Consider the following 14,318-nt stretch of genomic DNA (forward strand, 5'->3'; position numbering starts at 1 on the left):
CTCGAATAACTATATATTTCCATCTTTGTGCATATTTTTTAAAATTCTCTATGGCTTTTTTTCCATACATTACAAAGACAGATAACCCGAAGTTAGGTCTATTATGTGTTGATTCTAAGATATGAATGCGCTTTTTAATTTTTTTTTTTTTTATAAATGAATATAGGTCTTATCCAACTGAATATACCATCTAATAACAAAACCTGTAAGGTTATTTAAGAACACATGTATCAACAACTTCTTATCATGGGCATGAGTAATCATCTTATGAAAGTACATAGTGACATAAGTCACCACGCATTTGGTACCATTGTATTTCTCAAACTTAGAAACTTTAAACTTACGCGAGATAATTACATTTGGAACCAAACAAAGTTATGTTGCCTCCATGGAATTGTAAAAATCCATCCTTTCTATGGCTCGATATCGCTCTTCCAATAAATTCATCTTTTATTGGGAGCTCATATTTTCTACTATCTCATATGCTTTTAGTTTCAACTTTTCTCTTTCTTTAGGATCAACCAAATTAAAGATCAACATTGGATTAGATAGTTTCTCTACAAAGACTAGATTAGTTAAATTTTTGAACTATCCCAAGGTAATTGTATATGTCATTCTCAAATAAATCTATAGATATCCTTCAAGAATAAGAATTTGTACCGTGACCTTTTAGGGTTAACAAGGCTCAAACCCTAAAGGGTGTAAAAGATCCACCATGTCTTGTGTCCACTCTTGTAAACTTAGACCTCTTTTTTCCATTTTTTTTTATCCAAATCTTTAAGCATGTCTATTATTTTATTTAAATCCCTTTTCAATTCTTCTCGTGCCATTTCAATTTTCTCAAACCGATTAACCTACTCTCATTCCATGAACTTTTTTTGAGATCCATAGTTATATAAGTGGCAAGTGTTAAAACAATTTTAGAGATGGCTAAATGAAAATTTTAAACATTTCAAAACAAAAGAGAGATCATCACCAATTTTTTATGAATATGTGATTAGCCACCTAAAAGGTTATCATTTTAATAAAACAATAAAACAAGTCTAAAATTTATTGAAAAGATGTTTTGGATCTACAAAAACAAGGTCAAGATCAAAAGTTGATTATGGGTGGTAAAGGATTAATACCCCCACAACACATATGAAAAAATTGGTACTAATTAGTCATATGTTATCTTTAATGTTAATGAAAATGGTCCTAATTTAAATATTTAAAAATGATTCCTTCAAATTTTATTTTTCTATGAAAGTTCCTCCTTTCATTTTTTAAAAAAATAAAATCTTTTATTTAGGAATAAGATGAAAATCTTTAATACCAAAACATTTTTTAATTCTCCAATATCTAAGCAAAATTTTGAAGAATATCTCTTTACCTAGGATTTTCATACTAATTCCTTAAAAAATCACATAATATCCTTTTATAAAGAATAATTATTGAGAAGTTTTCTAATATCTAAACAAGTTCCTAAGAATTATTTCCAATATCCAAAGAATAATTTTTTTTATTTTTAAACAACTCTTCCAAAAGCTCACATTTTCGTTAGTTTTTAAAATTTTTTTAATTAATGAAATGTCGGCAAATATCATATTGAGTAGATGTATGACACAAATCCAAATTGAAATGCAAACAACCAATTAAATTTATCTAGCACATATTTAAATTTTTTTCATTTTATTTAGGAATAAAACTTTTTATTTATGAATAAGAATAAAACCTTTTGTATTGAACATTTTGTAATTCTCCAATATCTAGGCATAATTTTGAAAATGATTTCTCTACTTAGAGTTCTCATGATATTTCTTAAAATTTGATATAATATTCTTTCGTAAAAAGTAATTATTGAAAAACTCTTTAATATCTAGGTAAGATCTCAATAATTATTTTCACGTAAGCATATTAACCATTATTTATTTTTTTAAAAATTGATTTTCTAAATTATCATTTACAAAGTTACACTTTTTTTATTTTAGGGTATAATGCAATAAGAAATAAATAAATGATGCAAATATAAACAATTAATCAACTTGACTTATCTTATATGCATTTAATGTTATTTGTTTTAATATTGTCTCTTTTTTTGAAAAAAAATTCAAGAGTGAAATAAATTTTGTTTTTTTATTTATTCTTGTAAAGGAGAAATTTTTTAATTTTCTAATATTTAGGCTGAATTTAAGAAATTAATCTTTCATACATGATTTGAATTCCCTCTAATATTTAGACAAGATCATTAAAATCTTTTTTTTAATTATCTTATTTTTTATTTTCAAAAAAATTAAAATGATTCCTTATCAATACTTTAAAAAAGAAATAAAAATGCATACAACAGTTGACACCATAGGCCAAAAGCTGCAGAAAAAAAATATCTTAATTGGACTTTGAATTTAAGCTTACAAAGTCAAGTGGCCCAATCAAGGTAGGCTCTTGGGTCAAGAGAGTATGGGTCAAGTCAGGGTTCTTGAATTTAGGTCGATTGGCTCGTTTCTCCTTTCTTTTAATCTATAAAACCTATTATATCTTTTTTTAAAACTCATTTCCTTCCTCCCTTAAAAAAAATCTCCATTCTTTATATGAAAACAAAAAAAAACAAACAGCCCACCTTCCGGTGTTCGATCGCCACTCACGTTGCCAATGTTGCTGCCAGCTGACTCCTTCTTGCTCCCAAATATTCACCCCAATCTCTACTCGACTCCCTTTTTTCAAATCCAACCTCTATTTTTCGTGAATCAACCTGAATAAACCTAAATCTAGATTCAAAGTCATGTCAAAACCGCCTAAAAGTCTTATTTTCACTGGTTGCACCACCTTGATCTTTCAGTATCATTCTTCTCCATAATGCCATCTTAACTTCCAAATAATAAGCCTTGAAACTCACTAAAGTACACCTAACCCAAAACCTTAATGAAACCAATTTTTTCTTTCTCATCTAGTTTTTGTGCTTTTAGTTTCTGTTACTTTTTTTTTTTTGCAGGTTCCCCACTGGGGATGTGGTTTTTGTTTTTTAGTTGTTGACAGCAAGGGTGGCGTTGGTGAAGGCAAGGCTATGTGATGGGGTTTTTCGATTGGCAAAAGGGCCGATTGGGGATTTTGGATACCGGTGGTGTTGGCCTTTTTATTTTGACTCTATATGGTTTGTGGGGCGATGGTCATGGCAGCGTAGGAGGTGATGATTGGTGGTATGGGTTTCGGCTGTGATGGCAATAAACTCGGTTTGAGGTGGTGAATGGTGGGTTACTGTTGGATAAGGCCATGTGGTTTTGGTAAGGTAGGGTTCGGTTGGTGAAAAGATAGGTCTCGATAGTGTTGTATACGGATAGAATAGGGGTTTGGCGGTGTGAAAGTCGAAGACTCGAATTGGTGATGGTGTTGGGTGAAGGGGATTGGTAGTGATAGTAGAAACTTTGGTGTGAGTTTTAGAAGGTATGGAGAGGTTAGAAGATTTCCTTTGGCCAAATGGTTCTTGGAAAAGAAAATTGTTGGCTTTTTTGCTCCTTATTGTGAAGCTAGTGACCTGGATAATTGTTGGTAGTGTGGTGTTGGAGGTAAATGGTTTAAGGTAGAATTGTGGGGATGGGTTTCGTTGGTAAAGGGAGAGCCAGTGGTAGTTTAAGATTTTTTGTTCTATGTTTTGCTGAAAGGCAAGAGAATGAAAAAATGGGGCTCCTTTTTTTTCGAATCCCACCTCTTGTGCGATTTTTAATCTATGAAATTTTTTGACCTACAAGCTATTGCAGGGTCTGGTTTGCAGGAAAATGACGTTGTTATATACTATCGTGGCAAAAAATTGGCAACTTGCTGCCCCTGGTACAGTGGCTGCCGACCACTTCTTCCAGTTTTGTTTATTTGCTCTTTTTCTTTTTGGGATTCTTTTTGTAATTTTTGATCAAAATTGAATCTAGGCTTTAACTTAAATTTAGGCTTTAAATTGATTGCATCTCGGCCATTAATTGGGTATAAAATTGAAATTTAGATTCACACTGAATTTTTTTACCTAAAAAATTGATATAGATTTCTATTAGGCCTTCAAGCAAAGTGATTGAATTGTGACTCAAAATTGAACCGAATTATACTTAAAATTTAAGCTTTAAATTGGATTAGATGTTAACCCATATAAAATGATTCTAAGCAATTAATTTGAGATAAGTTCGAACAAATCAATTGAATTAAAATGTTTAAATTGACTTACATCAAATTATTCAAATTAAGTATAAAATCACACAAACTCAAATTAATCTACACAAAATTATGTGTTTATAGCGAGTAAGCTATTTAGGAATTTTTTTTGAAGATCGAGTTATTTTTGAACCCTATTATAATAATCAGGTCACTACATTACTATATGTTTGTACTATAAGAGAAATAAAATTCCTTTTTTTTTTTTTTTGAAACCATCTCAATGTATTAGGGAGATTTCAATTTTTAGCAAACCAATGTATGTATGAATGAATGAATACACCACTAAATACCCTATACATGAAGCAAACAACAAAATTTCAAAATAAAAAATAGAAATACTTATTCATGGGTCCTAAGTTGATTGTATTGCAAAAAATGGATGTTCATAAAGATGCAACAAAATTTACATATATGACATGAAACAACCTTTACGATGATGACCAAACACGTATGTATACATGTGAATAACATACTAGAAATACAACAATACTTACACAATAAAATATTCACAAAGATGTAACGTATCTATAGTGTATTTATGATGCAATTTTTTATTTTTAATAGATTTAAACAAAAGACTCAAAAGATAAGCTTAAAATTTTTATTTCTTTTTTTCTTTTGAAAATGAGATAAACAAAAATAACACTTATTTTTTGTATTTTTGTGAAAAAGAATTTTATTTTCTAAAATGTAATGCCAAAAATAAAATGTACAGTGCAAATTCTTGTTTTTTCTTTTTGGAAGTAAAAACTTTGTACAATCATAACGTAATTCAAAATCAATTCGACATCACAAAAAAAAAAAAAAAAACTAATAGGAAAAACAAAACACAACAAAGTTCCTTCATATAGCCCAATTAAGATGCATTCTATAAAAATAAATCCAACATAGCTATATCCAAGGTTGGCCTTTTAAAGTACACTATATGCACAATTAGGATCTTACGAGGGCTAAAAGTTCTTAAATTATTCTTTGTTGTCATCCACATTGGACTAGTAGAACACCCAGATCCTCACCTATGACAAGCTACAAATGAAAAATGTTCAATTTGAGTGAGAGTATTTCATTAGCCACTATGGAGACATTACAATCTCACGAAATCGTAAGTATTTTACTCTTTCCTAGAGGGATGAAAACCAAGTATAAAACTTATGCTATACACATTCATGGTGAATGATAAAATATTAAAATACCAAAATTCTAATCATTAAATAAAAACATTAAAATATTAAAAATAAAAAAGAAGAACTAAAATGGATTTTTTGTTTAAAAGAAAAACTCAGGCTTCGGTAAGACAAAATCAATTAATGGCTCGACTCTCGATGTTCTCCAATGGAGTCGCTAAACTGTGATATAATATTAGTTTGGGGGACTCGATAGCTGTTAGCTTTATAAGTGAGATGGTGATCCAATAGGGAGTGAATTGGATTTCTTCAAATTTTTCCCAAATAAATGATTTTAATATAATTGCATGAAAATTAAAAAAATAAACACTTTTGATGAAAAATAATGCAAACAACAACAATTAATGAACCTAAAATCAAATATAAATAATAATAAATTGTAAGAAGATAAGGATAGAGAAATCAAACACAATGATTTATAAAAATTCGGTCATTCTTCACAAGGCACCTACATCGTCCCTCTTGGTTATTCACACCAAAGCTTCAATCCACTAATTGAAGAAAAATTCTTACAAGATACAAACATATCTTGTACTAAATCTCTATCTTTTTTTCAAGACTTAGATATCAACCTCTACCCTTACAATATCAAGAAGATACCACACCTCTTGTTTTCTTCTGTCCTTGTATATCAAAGGTAATTTTGCAAACAATAGAACAACATTTTCTAAGGCTAAGTGTTTGCTAAGTTTAAGTACAAGAAAATGATGAATGAACAACAAATATAATTTGGATACAATAAATATAAAGATATGAACTTTGAAGCTCTAAAAACTCTTGATTTTTTGAGAGAATGAAAATATAGCTTATTGGCTCTTACTCTTTTGATTCATCAACCTTCTTGGTGTGTTAGAGTAATCAATATATGAAAAATTAAAGAACTAGCCGTTGAAGAAGCTTGAGTGAAGAAAGCCCGTTGGAAGCATGAAAAAGTAGTCACTAGAGCATTCTAGCCAAGACCCGATCGATCCCCTCTATGAAGGGATCGATTGGTTCATGTTTTGAACCAATTTGCCTTTGAAAATCACAACTTGATCGATCTTTTCCTTGAGAGGATCGATTGGTTCAACTAGGGGATTGATCTTATAACCCAAGGGATCGATCCTATCAAGTTGCTCTATTATATTTTGTTTTACACTCTACTCACTAATTTAATTATATCTTTAGTTATACAAACCTAAATCACAAACCGTTTGAAGATTTAGAAACTAGACTTAAAAAGCTTTCTATCCATTTAAAATTTATCACCTAATTCATTGTGTACGACTTATAGTGAATTTTCAAAACTACCCCTTGTGCAGTTTTTAGACAATTATAGAGTGCCTAGTAAAAATTCAAAATCTTTTTATAAAAAATTTGGATTTTGATTTTGTTTGTCCATTAGAAAGTAGACTAAAAAAGCTTTTAAACTATATAAAATTCAAATATTAAAATTTGTGAATTAATATAGAAAAATAAAACATGTTCAATGTTGAAAAACTTTATTCTTGCAAAATAACTTTCTTAAGTTAATCTATTTCTCAAAACCAATATTATTAAAATTTTATTAAGCCCAAAATGAATAAATTCACTTCAGAAACAACAATTGGACTTTCATTTAAGCTCAAATAAATAATCTTTAAAGATAGATTTAGTTTGAGAAATATGAAAACAAAGAAAGGTTTGTTTATACTTTGAAAAATATATTATTTATTTAGTACCAAAATATAAAACTTAAGAACATGTATTAAATAAATCTTTTTCAAAATCTTGATCAAGCTTATTTAGCTTAATGTTTTGTCATCTCAAAATAAAGATCAATTTAAGGCTAACAATATCCCTCTTTTTGATACGGCAAAACTTAAAAATAAATTTGCCTCATAAAAAAAATTTCTTTAAAACATTTAAGATTTTGAAAAATATTTTGGAAAACTCCCTCTTAAATAATGCATGATAAAGCTCCCCCTCAATTTATGATCTTAATCCAACATAACTCAATGAACATATGTTAATTAAATATATGAAATAAGCATAATCAAGCACAAGCAAAATTATCCATATGATATTTCTCCCTCTTTTTATCATAGCAAAAAAGCATGAGCAAATTAATGAGCAAATAAACACAAAGGGGCATCATTAACAAATATATTCATAAAACATTTCTCTTCTTTTTTGTTTATACTTTTTATACCAAATGTTTAAGCTCCTATATCAATTGCTATAAGCATACAAGAAGAAATATCTCTAAACTCTCTCCCTTTTTTGTCATTTCAAAAGCAAGAGAGATCAATTCAAGGCATGGGACAAAATGCTTAATACCAACAATATCAAGAGTATTTTGAATGCATGTAATCAAGTATAATATGCACAATGAAGTTCACATACATGTATCAAGCACAAAACCATAAGTGTATACAATTAAAATGGTATAGCACAAAATCATTCATTCAACCTAACTATATGAAATTTATGAGCAAAATGATAATAAAAGATATGTAACCTATTCATAAATCATGTTATCATAAAATATGCTTAGAACCTAAAATATCAATAGCAATTGAGCATAAATTCAAGCACATCCATACAAGCTCATACTAATTATTGTGGATACCAATTGTTAAAGATATGTTATGATAAAGCATACCAATTGTTATCACAAAACAAATCAAACAAAAGTGTATTCTAAGATTTCTCCTCATTTTCAAAATAAGGATTAATCAATATAAAGCACACGTAATTTAGCATGAAAGGTACAAGCTATATCAAGGATAGGCACATACATAAACAAGTGTCCGTGAAAGTTAAAAAATTCTTTAGCAATTTTGATACCAATTGTTAGCAATTTTATTTAACAACTTTCATAGAGCACACATACTTTAAGCATATGAAAGATTCATTCAATAACGCATAAATGATAATAGTAATCTTTCATAAGCTATCCTATCCAAACAAGAACCAAAAGCTCATATGTATATAATAAAATCATAAGTACTAATGAGCAATGAGGTTCAATTATTATCATGTCATAACAAAGATTATATAAGCATGATTTTTCAAATATGATGAGCACATATACTATAACAAAGAAATAATGAAAGCATAATTATTTAATTATAATCTAAATTATTTTAATGTAAAGCAAAGTACTTAACTCAAACATATGCAAGTATTCAATCATATATTTCAATTAAAATCATACAAGCATATGCAAAACACATAAGCAATATACCCAATTGAAAAAATATGCAAGCATTTAGGCATAAATTGGTCTTTACTATCTCAATGATCTCAGTCAATGAACATGTATATAAAATTTCAAAATTGTAAGTTTATAATCAATGAGTCAAGGCAATTAAAAGATCAAAAAATCAATATATTCAACTCATATCCATGTCCAAAGATTCAAACAAATATTCATGTAATAAAAAACTATTAATCAAACAATCAAGAACTAGGTATGAATATCAATGACGGTGAGTTAATCAATCCAAGCTTTCAAACATATTAGAACAATATCTACCAAGTGGCTTGGTGATTAGTTTGTGTAATGTGTTCATATGTTTTAACGCAATATCTCATTTTTACACACAATCAAAGCAAGCATTTACCAAATCATGCATTAAACATGATAAATCATAGGCACATAGCATATATTCAACACAATTACCTCCATCCTTATCAAGCTATGTTGTTGTGGTATGCTGTTGTGGTCATTGTAGTTGAGCGAAGATTTGAATCCTCCATTTCACATCATTTGAGCTAGTCTTTGATGCACTTGGGCTTGATTGATGAAGATGACATGCTTTGCTTGCTATACTTGAAATTTTAAAAATGTAGGCTCATTCATGCTCATTTCAAGTTCTCCTAGCATAGACTTAGAAAATTTCTTGACAAAGGATTTTCATTAAAAGCATCAAGAAAAATCTATTGATAAAAATTATACCAATTGTTAGAAAATAATTCCATATTCTAAGTCATTATAAGCAAAAAAAATTTGCTCATTAAGCACAAGTTGCCAATAGTAAATATATATATATATATATACTTAAGCTAAAGGTCATATATTAATTTAAATATCAAATTGCATAAAAATGACACTAAAGCAAAAGTTCTCATGTAATGTACAAAAATCAGATCTTTTAGATTATTCATGAACACAAAATAAATATATTTAATATTCATGTATATTCAAGAGATCATAAAAAAATGTCAAAATAAATTTTAGGCTATATGAAAAGTAAAAACTCAAGGAAGATATATTTGTCATAAAAAATATATTCAAGAAAATTTTAGCACAAAAGCATAAATATGTTTACACTAATTATAGGCCATAATCAACAATAACTTAAGCTAAAAATAAGCATCATAAAAAAATCACTCACTTAAGTCATGTTGCAAGCATGTCAAGTAAAGATAAATTATATTTATCATATATGCACACACTTGACAAGAATAATAGATGAACTAACAACATATATCATTAAATACAATTAGTTCATCAATACTTAATCCCAAACCAAAAGATAAGTCAATTGAGCACAAGTTCTGAAATATTTCACAAAATTAATGAATCAATTTAGCACAAGAGCAAGTATACTTAAAAATATTTTAAAAATCAAGAGATAAAAAATTTAAGTATTTTCAAATCATAAGCATTAAGGTCAAGTTGAACCAATCATCATATGAACACATATCTTGACTAAAAACATAAATGAACAAAAAATCAATATATATATATTTTAAGCACATAAAGTTCATCAATTTGTCAACACAAGAGAAGAAATAAATCTTGAATTAATTAGAATAAAGAATTAAAGCATATTTCAAGACTATTTCATAAGAAATCAAGAGATGAACAATCAAACATCAATATATATGATTTAGGCACAAGATGATCAATTTCTAAAATCACAAATCAAGAGTTAAAACAATTGAGAATATAATGCTCAAGTTTAAATAATATTACACAAGATCCAAGCACTATAAACAAATTGAGCAATTTTCAAACATTATGGTCATTTAGACATGTTCAACAATTACAAATCAATATGCATAAAAATAAAAAAAAATAATTTTCATCATGCTAAAATCATTCAAACAAATATATTTATGCAAAATACCATAGGATAAATCATTCAAAGCTTAATATTTTCAATATTTTTATTTTTGATATTTTGACACTCATTTTTGCTTGAAAAAAACCTTAATAAATCTCATAACTAGTCAAGCTCATATATATAAAAGAAAATTGGTATATTCAAGATATATCAACAAAGCATATACCAATATCCATTAAGCATTCTATGTTCAAAAAGAATAGGTAACTAATTTCATATTCACTTAAAATAAAAGTTTAGATGTTAACCATCTCCATTGTGTGTCTAGAGTATTCAATCTTTAATCTCACATTATAGCTCCTTGCTTTAGCACACCTACACAAGACAATCTCATTTGATTTTTGGTACCCAAATTACTTTAGATCCTTGGGAGTTAGTCACCAAGTCTTTTGTTCCTTTTGGAACCCATACTTACCTAATTCTAAATGAAACTTTTTTTCTAATAGGACAAGTATGTATAGTATGACCATGAAAATTATAAAAATTACATTTAATCATTTTAGTACTTAATGAACATTTTAAAAGCTTTTGTTTTTCATTCATTAGTTCATCAAATTTCTTTTTCAAACCAAAATTTTTTTTTCTAAAAATTCATTTCTACTTTGAAAGGTTTTTAAATCTATTTTCAACTTTTTATTTTTTTTCCTAAAATATTTTTTGCATTCATCAAAAGATCATTTTCAATATTCAATTTTGAAATCATTTTCTTATGTTTCAAATGCATATTTTCAAACTCAATTATTAAATCATTATAAGCATCTTGTAACTCATCAAAAGTATAAGAGTCTAAATCACAAGAGTTAAAGATTACCTATAGTTTCTCAATAGCCATGAGACATGATGGATGTTAGTCGAAAATTTGTCTTTCATGTAGCTTATCCAACTTTCTCTATATTTCATTTGAGGTTGAGCATTTTGAGATAAAGCTGAAGTTGTAATCATCTAAAGCTCCATAAAGAATGCACTTGGCCTTTGCATCATCTATTATTTGCTTCATATATTTTGCATCATTGGAAAGAGTATTAAGTCTATTTTCCATCACAATCCATACTCCAAAATCTTGAGCCATAATGAACATCTTTATCCTTATTTTTAATTCATAAAATTTAAATTTATCAACCATAGCAGCTTTGAGGACGTCCTCACCATCTTGGAACCAAAATTAAATCATAAGATCTTTACTTAAAGTGGTTAAACCTACAAAAAGAGACCAAAGCTCTGATACCGATTATTAGCTTTATAGGTGAGATGGTAATCTAAGAGGGAGTGAATTAGATTTCTCCAAATTCTTTCCAAACAAATAATTTTAATATAATTGGATTGAAATTAAAATAATAAGAACTTTTGATGAAAATATAATGCAAACAATAATAATTAATAAACGTAAAATCAAATATAAACAATAATAAATTGCCAGGAGATAAGGATAGAGAAATCAAATACAATGATTTATAGAGGTTCGATCATTCTCTACAAGGCACCTACGTCCTCTCTCTTGGTTTTTCACACCAAGGCTTCAATCTACTAATTGAAGAAAAATTCTTACAAGATACAAACCTATCTTGTACTAAATCTCTATCTTTTTCTCAAGGCTTAGATAGTAACCTCTACCCTTACAATATCAAGAGGATATCTCACCTCTTATTCTCTTCTAACCTTGTATATCAAAGGTAATTTTGCAAACAATAGAAAAAATTCTTTAAGGCTAAATGTTTGCTAAGTTTAAATACAAGAAAATTATGAATGAACAACAAATATAATTTGGATACAATAAGTATAAAGATGTGAACTTTAAATCTCTACAAACTCTTGATTCTTTGAAAGAATGAAAATATGGCTTGTTGGCTCTTGCTATCTTAATTCATCAACTTTCTGGCCAAGACCCGATCAATCCCTTCCATGAGAGGATCGATTGGTTCATGTTTTGAACTAATTTGCCTTTGAAAATCATGATCTAATCGATCCCTTCATTGAAGGGATCGATCCTATAACCCAGAGGATTGATCTTGTCAAGCTGCTTTGTTATATTTTATTTTGTACTCTACTCACTAGTTTGATTATATCTTGACTTATACAAACCCAAATCACAAACCATTTGAAGATTTAGAAACTAGACTTAAAGGACTTTCTATCTATATAAAATTCACCATCTAATTTATTGTGTACGAATTATAGTAAATTTTCAAATCTATCCCTTGTGTAGTTTTTAGACAATTGTAGAGTGTTTAGTAAAAATTCAAAATCTTTTTTTAGAAAATTTAGATTTTAATTTTGTTTGATCCATTAGAAAGTAGACTCAAAGAGCTTTTCAACCATACAAAATTAAAATATTAAAACTTTGTGAATTAATACAAAAAAAAAAAACAAGTTCAATGTTAGAAAACTTTGTTCTTGTAAAATAACTTTCTTAAGTTAATTTATTTCTCAAAACCAATATTATCAAAATTGTATTAAGTTCAAAATGAATAAGTTCACTTTAAAAACAACAATTGAACTTTCATTTAAGCTCAAATAAATAATCTTTAAAGATAGATTTGGTTTGAGAAATATGTAAACAAAAAAAAGTTTGTTTATACTTTGAAAAACATAATATTTATTTAGTATCAAAATATAAAAATTAAAAATATGTACTAAACAAATCTTTTTCAAAATCTTGATCAAGCTTATTTAGCTTAATATTTTTTCATTTCAAAATAAGATCAATTCAAGGCCAACAATAACTATATGTAAATATCAGGAGTTGCCACCTATATTTTTAAGTTGATTGGTCACCAATCTTATATTTAAATAAACCCTGAAATTAATTAAGATTTACTTAAAAAATCTTTTCGTCTATAAATCTTTTCGTTATAACACCCCCATAACATTTATTCGAAGGTGGTACAAATTGATTTTGTGTTACCATTAGACTGATAAAGTTTCTCAAAAAATTGTTCAAAAAAATTTAATATTGAAAATTATACTTAAATTATTTTAATATTTTAGCAAAAATTTAAAAATATTTTCTCACTTCAAAAATATTCAAATTATCTATTGACACTCTTTAAGGGGCTCCATCATTAGAATAAAAAAATTTATTATTATTATTTTATTTTTGTTAGAACCTTTTATATAAAATAATACCTCATATACGAATTTACATCAAAATTGCTGTGGACATCAAATTTGTCCAGTAAACAAAAATAAATAATAAATAAAATAATATTATTATTATTAAATAAATTAAACAAAAATACAAAATATAAAAATACAAAATACAAAATACAATTAAAAAAATAAAAACAAAAACTAAACAGATAAAAAAAAGGGGATGGTAGTGGTGCCTTCCCCGACACCACTGCCACCAATCTCCCCTTACCCTATTATCCAACCTTATCCACTACCCTCATTGTCAAATAAGACATAAACAAATAAAGGCAGCATGGGGCATGTGCTTGCACCCCATGCCGAGCCCTATACCATTCACTACTGGAACTCTATAAATAGAGCTCCTGACCAAACAAAAAAAAGAGGAGGGAAATAGAATAAGGGAAGGAAGCTACAAAAAAAAAAAAAAGAGAGCTTTCTTCCTAAAAAAAAAAATTCAACACAGTCCTCCTCGCAAGGAGGAACCTAGCACTAAGAAGCTTTCTGCATAAAGAAAAAAAAAGTCAGTTTCAAAAAAAAGAGAGAAAAAAAATTTTATCGAAACTTTAAGAGTAGATCTAAGGAATTTATGACACTTTCAGGTAAACCCAAGCTCAGATCTGTGCTCAGAAGGCAGAGGAGAATGTTTTGGTGTTTTTAAGCATTTTTCGACAATTGACCGACGATTATCGATGGTGGTCGAAGTGGTGGCGACGGTTGCTTGATCGACCAACCGATT

The sequence above is a fragment of the Durio zibethinus genome, chromosome 4 (genome assembly GCF_047325235.1).
Source record: "Durio zibethinus cultivar Kanyao isolate XHJ-2024 chromosome 4, ASM4732523v1, whole genome shotgun sequence".
NCBI classification, from domain to species: domain Eukaryota; kingdom Viridiplantae; phylum Streptophyta; class Magnoliopsida; order Malvales; family Malvaceae; genus Durio; species Durio zibethinus.